At 45.4% G+C, this 7,415-nt stretch overlaps 1 protein-coding gene across 1 annotated transcript in view; it reads right to left on the bottom strand.

The window, feature by feature from the left end:
• Positions 1-252: 252 nt before the first annotated feature.
• LOC115640616 (interferon-inducible GTPase 5-like) overlaps positions 253-7,415 on the bottom strand; it is a 34,753-nt gene continuing 27,590 nt past the window's right edge. Inside the window, exons 2-4 of the transcript XR_003997905.1 lie at positions 2,899-2,981; positions 2,595-2,757; positions 253-911 (exon numbers count right to left, since the gene is read on the bottom strand). The gene's annotated coding sequence lies outside the window, so the exon portion shown is untranslated. The remainder of the gene's footprint in view (positions 912-2,594; positions 2,758-2,898; positions 2,982-7,415) is intronic.

The following is a 7,415-nucleotide window of genomic DNA, read 5'->3' as shown; positions in this document are numbered from 1 at the left end:
TTTGAGAGGTACCAAACAGTACAGCACATGGCAAACTTCTGTAGGGTAGATAAGGCCTAAGATTTTCTGCTCACCACACACTTACTTCTGTGCATGCGACCCGGCACTGACCCATCCACCAGCCCTGAATTAATGCAAAGTCTTGTGAGTGACGAGGTTCGGAAACACAGACGCTCAATATAACATGAGCACTGTACACTTTGTATTCTGTGTTGTAACTGAAATCAATATATTTGAAAATGTAGAAAACTTCCCAAAATATTTAAATAAATGGTATTCTGCTATTGTCTAACAGTGCGATTAATTTTTTTAATTGCTTGACAGCCTTATACTAGACAGAATACGCAAAGAAGACATACTTTACCTCGCTCTTCTGACAGTAGTTTGGTCCCTTCCTCTGTAGGTGCCAGCGTTCATCCCCAAATGAACTTTCCAAGTCTTTCCTTTGATAGGGTGTGAGCCAAAGAAACTTCCTTTCAGAAGGAACAATCTCATCGAGTGATGTGGCTGATGTGTTATGAAAAATGTTTGTGAGACCAAACTTAGACAATGTTATTGTCGAAGACAAAATAGGCCAATAAGAAAGAGTTTATACCACAGCAATCTTTCTTGGACACTTGTTTCTCCCAGAGTTTTCCATTCACCTTACACAGAATAGGTGGCTCAAAAATACACTCCCCAAACCACTTCTATTTGTAGCACGGTTTCTGACAAGCTAGAAAGACACGTCTCCTAACAACTTTGCCTTATCTCTGGCTTGGACACTGTATTTTAATTCCGTTGCGTGTAAAGGTGGCTGTGCTGGGACATTAACAAAAATATATCTTGCTGTGACAGTTTTCTGATCCACATATGCCAAACGTTGAGTTTGTCCCGGTCCGAGGCATTTTGGGACAGACCAGTGGACAGCACTGTGGAAAGACATAATATAATTCCATTAACATAACTGCCCTCCTGCTGGGTCTAAAAAATATTAATGCTTTATGCCGTATGTCTAACATGTATGGATTAGCTAACATTAACCTGCATTACCCCGCAAGGCCAGCAGTGGGCCGGCCCCCCGATGGCCGCAACGAGATTATTTTACCAAAGTGATCTATGAAGCAGAGGTAAGAGCAATTACCTGAGACTTATACTGTTTCAGCAAACTACAGAAGTGGCAATACATAATTAAAACAGTTAAAATGATCACTCCTTAAACTGGAGTAGGCATTAGTGTAGTTTGACTCACAATGTTACACACACGTGAAATACAGAAATTTGGAGTTGTGTGCAGTCTGTGTGTCGTGAAAGTGCGGCTTACAAATGTAGATTTTTTTTGGTTACATAACTGCCCTCAAACCCAAAACAACCTAAAACTTCAGAGCCTACAAGTCCACTCAGTCCATGGGGATGAACATCAAGAAGCTGATTAGTCTTAGTTCGACCCCTAGTGCTCATATTAGGCAGCACAGGCCAGAAGCTACAACGCACAAGGGGACCACAGGGTCAGTGCGGGTCCATCAGCCACAGTCAAGATCCTTCTTTTATAGTCATCACAGCCAAGTCCTGCCCCTACTGCCCCCGGCAGCGCCCCCTACAGCAGGTCCACCCAAATTACAGGCCACTTTGGAAACTTGTTAGCCAAGGTCTGCGAGATTTTGTTGCCGAGCTGGGAGCCACAAAAGCCCTGATCCAAAACTTAAGGCCACGCTTTAACTCTTAAGCATGAGATCAGAATTTTTAAGGTCAGGCTTGACAAAGCCCTGGCTGGGATGATTTAGTTGGGAATTGGTCCTGCTTTGAGCAGGGGGTTGGACTAGACACCTCCTGAGGTCCCTTCCAACCCTGATATTCTATGATTCCTCTTTGGGTTAAGCCATGTGCTTAAAGTTAAGTACCATGCTTAAGCGCCTCACTGAATTAGGGCCTGTGGCAGCAGGACCCGCATGTCAGCTGTGAACACCTGCATCCCTGCAGAATTCAGGGGATTTCTCCAGGACACAAGGCCTTGATCATCCCCACCCAGTCCCTCGAAGCAACCAGAGCAGATGTGGGGGGAGGGATGTACCCCAGAGCCAGACGGAGAGAAGTGGGGAAGCAGATGAAATATATTAATGTGGCAGGCGCAGGCGGGAATTTCGGCCCTGGGAAATATCCTCAGGCCATCTGTAACCAGCTGCTGGCAAAATAAAGCCACAGGTAGAAAAAATCAGAGCCAGTTCTATCAAAAAAATTTGACAAAGAAAATTGGATGAAAAATTTGCTTTTTCCCCCCTTCAACTTTCCATTCTTTTTAAAAAATGAAAAACCTCAGTTCTTGGAGGGATGTTTCCTTCTTTCTCCTCCATTTCCCCTCCTTTCTTCTCAGAAGGAGACTGGGTGGGGGCGGGAGATGGGGGAGAGACATGGAAAAATGTCAGTTTTGAGCATTTTTGAAAGTGGGAAACTCTTTGTTTCAGATTCGTGGTGAAAACTACTGAAGAAACAGAACAAACAAAACCCTTCCCTTTATGAAATTCTCTTGAAAATTCTCACCAAAAATAGTTACCTGTTTTCAACAAGGTTTAGCGACCGTGATTTCAAACCAGCAAATACTGAGCTAATGTACTTACCTTCACTGCCACAAGTCATCCCATCGATGATTGCGGGAAGCAAGGGGAAAAACTGGTAAATTTTTTTGAAATAATTCCATTTTTGTAATAAAAATTGTTTAGGAAAAAATGACGTCCCCTTCCTCCATTTCTGTCCCATCCCTTCCCCTTTTTCAGCCACAAACTGGGGGAAACAAGAAAAAAAAAGGATTTTTTAACCTGACAATTTTTAATCCCAAAATTTCAGATTAAAGCACTCATGCAAAATGTCAAAGAAAGTGTCCCTCCTTGAGACTTGTACAACTATTTCATGAGAAATACTTACAAATTTCGAACCTTGTCTGCTAGGTTAAATGGTGCTAACACCAAGTTCTTGTGTCGCAGTGTTCGTGAGTAGATCCTGAAGCGCTTGAGAAAGGGAGAGAAGTATCGTTATCATCGTTTTATAGCTAGGGAAACTGAGGCACAGAACGGTGATGGGAGTCACCCAATGTCAGCCAGCAGGCCAGTGCCAGAGGTGGGCTGGGGCTTAGTCTATCACTTAATTCACTAGCTCAAATAATACAATGCAACTAGTTATTTCTGCATTACTTTCTTTGCATGTTAACGCTCCCTTGTGGCAGAGGTTGAGCGGTAGGTGTTTTATCGATAGACTGGGCCATCTCTTTACATAATGACCTTCTCCAGGGGGTGCAGCAGGAGGGGGGACTTGAACCCATGATTTCAGGCTGTATAATCATGCACCTGACGATGATTCCAGCTCAAACAACACCCGACATGTAGCCCTGTTATATGATAGAACCACTAGAAGGGGCTACAGATCACCACCGTTTCCTATATACGTTGCCTTGGAAGGATTTGATTTGTATCTGTAAATGTTGATTTCACTGCACACGCCTGCTGACTCCTCCCCTGATGGAAAAAATATTTCCATCGAGAATAATCGACACCTGCAGCTCTGCAAAGTGAGAGCCGCGCTGCTCGAGACGGTAGCACAGTTTGATTTAAGGCTATTGACTGTGTATATGTTGACATGGGATGTTGACAATTAAAGATTCGAATAAAGCTCTAACTCTCTGAATCTCAGGGCCTGTTGTCGTTCCATAATTATTGTGGGACACCGCCAGGGCCGGCTCCGGGCACCAGCCGAGCAAGCTCGTGCTGGGGGCGGCAGATCCTACGGGGCGGCTTCTGCCCAGTCCTAGGGCGGCACGGCAGGTCTGGGTTTTTTTGGTTCCCATATCCTGTGGGGGGGGGAGGAGGGAAGCCCCTGCAGCAAACTTGGCAGGGCAGCCGTGTCCTTCCCTCCCAGCCAACCGGAGCGGCACAGAGCCCTCCCGGCAGGCGGTGCAGGAGTCGGGACCAAGCTCTGGCCACCCCCATTCTCTTTCTCCCCCCTGCTCCCTCCCCCTCCCCTTCCCCCCCACTAGACCGGGCGCGCACTGTGCTGCACAGTGAGTCCCCCTGCACCCTGGCTCCAGCCACCCCATAGGGTTTTCTTGTTTTGTTTTTTTCCCCTGCTTTGCTGGATGTGCCGTCCCCTGCCCCCTGCTTTGCCGCTCCGGCCGTGCCGTGTTGCTCTTATTTTTCCCCCCCCATTTTGCTGCTCCAGCCGCCCCCTCCCACCCCACTTTTTTATTATTATTTTTTGCTTGGGGTGGCAAAAAAGCCAGAGCCGGCCCTGGACACCACCCCTGGTTTTCTCACAGCTGTGGACATTTTAATGTATTCAAAATGGAAAACAAAAATGCTTATAAACCCCTATCATTCCCCACACGCACAAACATTGACCTGGACAAAAATTAAAAAAGAAAATGCTTAAACCCCATAACTGTACAGAGGTATGGAGATTTAAATGGGGGAGGGGGATGCTTTAAAAAATTGCACAACTGTGGGAATTTAAATAGATAAAAATAGGGGGGGAAAAGCTTAAAATAATAATTTTGCACAACTGTGGAAAGTCAAATAAAAACTGCTTAAACCCCCCCGCCCCCCCCACAATTTTACAGATCTGTGGATATTTCAATGTCTAAAAATTGGAAAAAAAATGCCTAAAAAGCCCCCACATTTGCACTACTGCTGAAATTCAAATGCAAAACTGCTCCACACCCATCATTTTGCACAACTGCAGAAATTTCAGTTGCTAAAAATAGGGAAACAGGCTTAAAAATAAACATTGATATTATCAGTTGAAACAATAAAAATAATTAAAATCCAGCTCTGCCGGGCCTCTGGCTGTGTCCCCCAGCTCCTGCTGTGTGCCCCAGGTGTGGCCTGGACCCTGCCACCAGTGGACCCATGGTCCTACGCCAAGCCCCACTGCAGTCCTGCTCTGATTTCCAGGGGTGTTGGAGCCGACCTGCTACGAAGCTACCAGGTCAGACGCCACAGCGACAGCAGCAAACTCACAATCGGCTGGTGCAGAGCAGCCACTAGACAGGCCGAGAGCCCTGAAGGGTTAACGTGGGTCCCGCTCCCCCAAGGGCTGTTTGCCCTGCGGGTCGCTGACCGAAGGCAGCTCAGGGAACGATGCCACCAGGACCTAGGACTGAATCCTGGCCTGTCCAGAGGCAGATGCAGCACGCCAAGGACTGGAGCCCAAGGTGCAGGGCCCAGTGGTGCGGATAGTGGCCCCCTAAACCCCTCCGCAGGAACCAGCCTTGTGGCTTTTGCCAGACAAGGTTCTTCTGCTTCCTGAGAGCTCCCAGTTTCCCAAGTTGTCTTATCTGCTGCTGGGATTCCCTGAACTCCCTGAATGTTTAATTCTATTTTTTTCTTCTTATTTTTTGAGCGGATGTTTATCCTGTTGGATCATCTAACTTCCAGCCTGACTGAATTTCTGGCCTAGTGTCAAACCTTTGTTCTGAGTCAATCCACCGATGGGGATTGCATTTTTGCAGCTGTGATTTGGCCTCTCGGTCCAGCCCTTAGTGTTTTCCACAGGCCATTTCTTGTGTGTAGAACTTGATTCTCAAGTATTCACTAAAGGCCGGATCCTATCTCCTGTATTGTCTTTCTCAAAGGCAAAAGTCGATTGCAATTTTTGCAGAACATTAGAGCTGCTGTAGTGGATCAGACAAACAGTCCGTCTGGTCCAGTATCCTGTCTTCTGAGAGCGGCCAGTGCCACATGCTTCCAAGGGAATGAACAGAACAGGCAGTCACTGAGTGAAACATCCCATTGTCCACTCCCAACATCTGGCAGTCAGAGGAGGCTTTAGGGACACACAGAACATGGAGCTCTGATTATCTTGGCTAACAGCTGATGCACCTGTCCTGAGGCACTGATCTAATTCTTCGTTGAACCCGTTCATAGTTTTGGCCTTTAGAACACAATGAACACACATCTACGATCCCAAGACACCTTGACAACTACAGGAATTCTAAAAACATGAGTTGTACATCCGGAAGTCAAGTCAAGACATTTCAATAAATAAATGATATTTTGTTCTTATGCGCCTCTTTGTTCCTGAGCCTTTAGGGTGCAGTATGGCCAGTTCCATCAAAGCTGGAGTCTAAACACCTAAATGAATCTTAGCCCACCCTCATACTTTTCCTGGGCTTATTGAGAATATGAAATAAGAGAAATTCCAAGTATGACTTCAACCGGTTCCCTTGCATACAGGTCAGTCGGCCGTTTGAATTGGTGGGAATGAATTTAACAGAGCCATTCCCGGCAACAAAGGAGGGATATACGAGCAGCCACAGACTAGCTTACAGGATGGCTTGAAGCATTTCCACTTCGAAATAAGTTGGCATCTGAGGTGTCAAAACAAATGTATGAAATTCTACAGTGACTTGGATGTCCACAGCTTGTACTGACAGATCGTTGGCCAGACTTCATTAATGAGGTAAACACTTTTTTCTGAGGTTGTTTCTGACCATGTCTTCAACCACACTTCCAGATCACAGATAGCTGACAGTGAACATGGGCTTCATTGCCCTAGGGAGTTTTTCTTTATAGGTATTTTTGCTGACAAGTTTCCATGAACTCCCATACTACTTTGGGAAGGATTACTGCTGGACACCCCATCTGGGTTGCTCTAACATTTTATTCTTTGGTCTCTTTTCATCCACCAAACATGGCATAACATTTTTTCTTTCAGTATAACCTAGACATTGCAAAAAATTGGGAATACAGCGTAACTTCACCAGCCCACACCACGCACAAACCAATGGATTGGCTGAAAACACAAAAAAATCCATCAAAAGGTAACACCTAATATAGTATTTCCCTGCCCCTGGAAATTTCCACTACATGCATCCGACGAAGCGGATATTCACCCATGAAAGCTCATGCTCCAATACGTCTGTTAGTTTATAAGGTGCCACAGGACTCTTAGTTGCCTAGTGAATGCCAGTGAAAATGAGGTAGGATCAGAGGGAAAAGTAGGAAAAGAACAAGTTAAAAATGACTTAGACAAGTTAGATGTCTTCAAGTCACCAGGGCCTGATGAAATGTGTCCTAGAATACTGAAGACGCTGACTGAGGAGATATCTGAGCCATTAGCAATTATCTTTGAAAAGTCATGGAAGACAGGAGAGATTCCAGAAGACTGGAAAAGGGCAAATATAGTGCCAATCTGTAAAAAGTGAAATAAGGACAACCCGGGAATTACAGACCAGTCAGTTTAACGGGTGTACCTGGAAAGATAATGGAGCAAATAATTAAGCAATCAATTTGCAACACCTAGAAGAAAATAAGGTGATAAGTAATAGCCAGCATGGATTTGTCAAGAACAAATCATGTCAACCCAATATGATAGCTTTGTTTGACAGGGTAACAAGCCTTGTGGATGTGGGGGAAGTGGCTGACATGGTCTATCTTGCTGTTAGTAAAGTT

Source organism: Gopherus evgoodei, unplaced genomic scaffold (assembly GCF_007399415.2).
Source record: "Gopherus evgoodei ecotype Sinaloan lineage unplaced genomic scaffold, rGopEvg1_v1.p scaffold_31_arrow_ctg1, whole genome shotgun sequence".
In the NCBI taxonomy this organism is placed as follows: domain Eukaryota; kingdom Metazoa; phylum Chordata; order Testudines; family Testudinidae; genus Gopherus; species Gopherus evgoodei.
The sequence above is the reverse complement of the archived record's forward strand: the minus strand, read 5'-3'. Positions and strand labels throughout refer to the sequence as shown.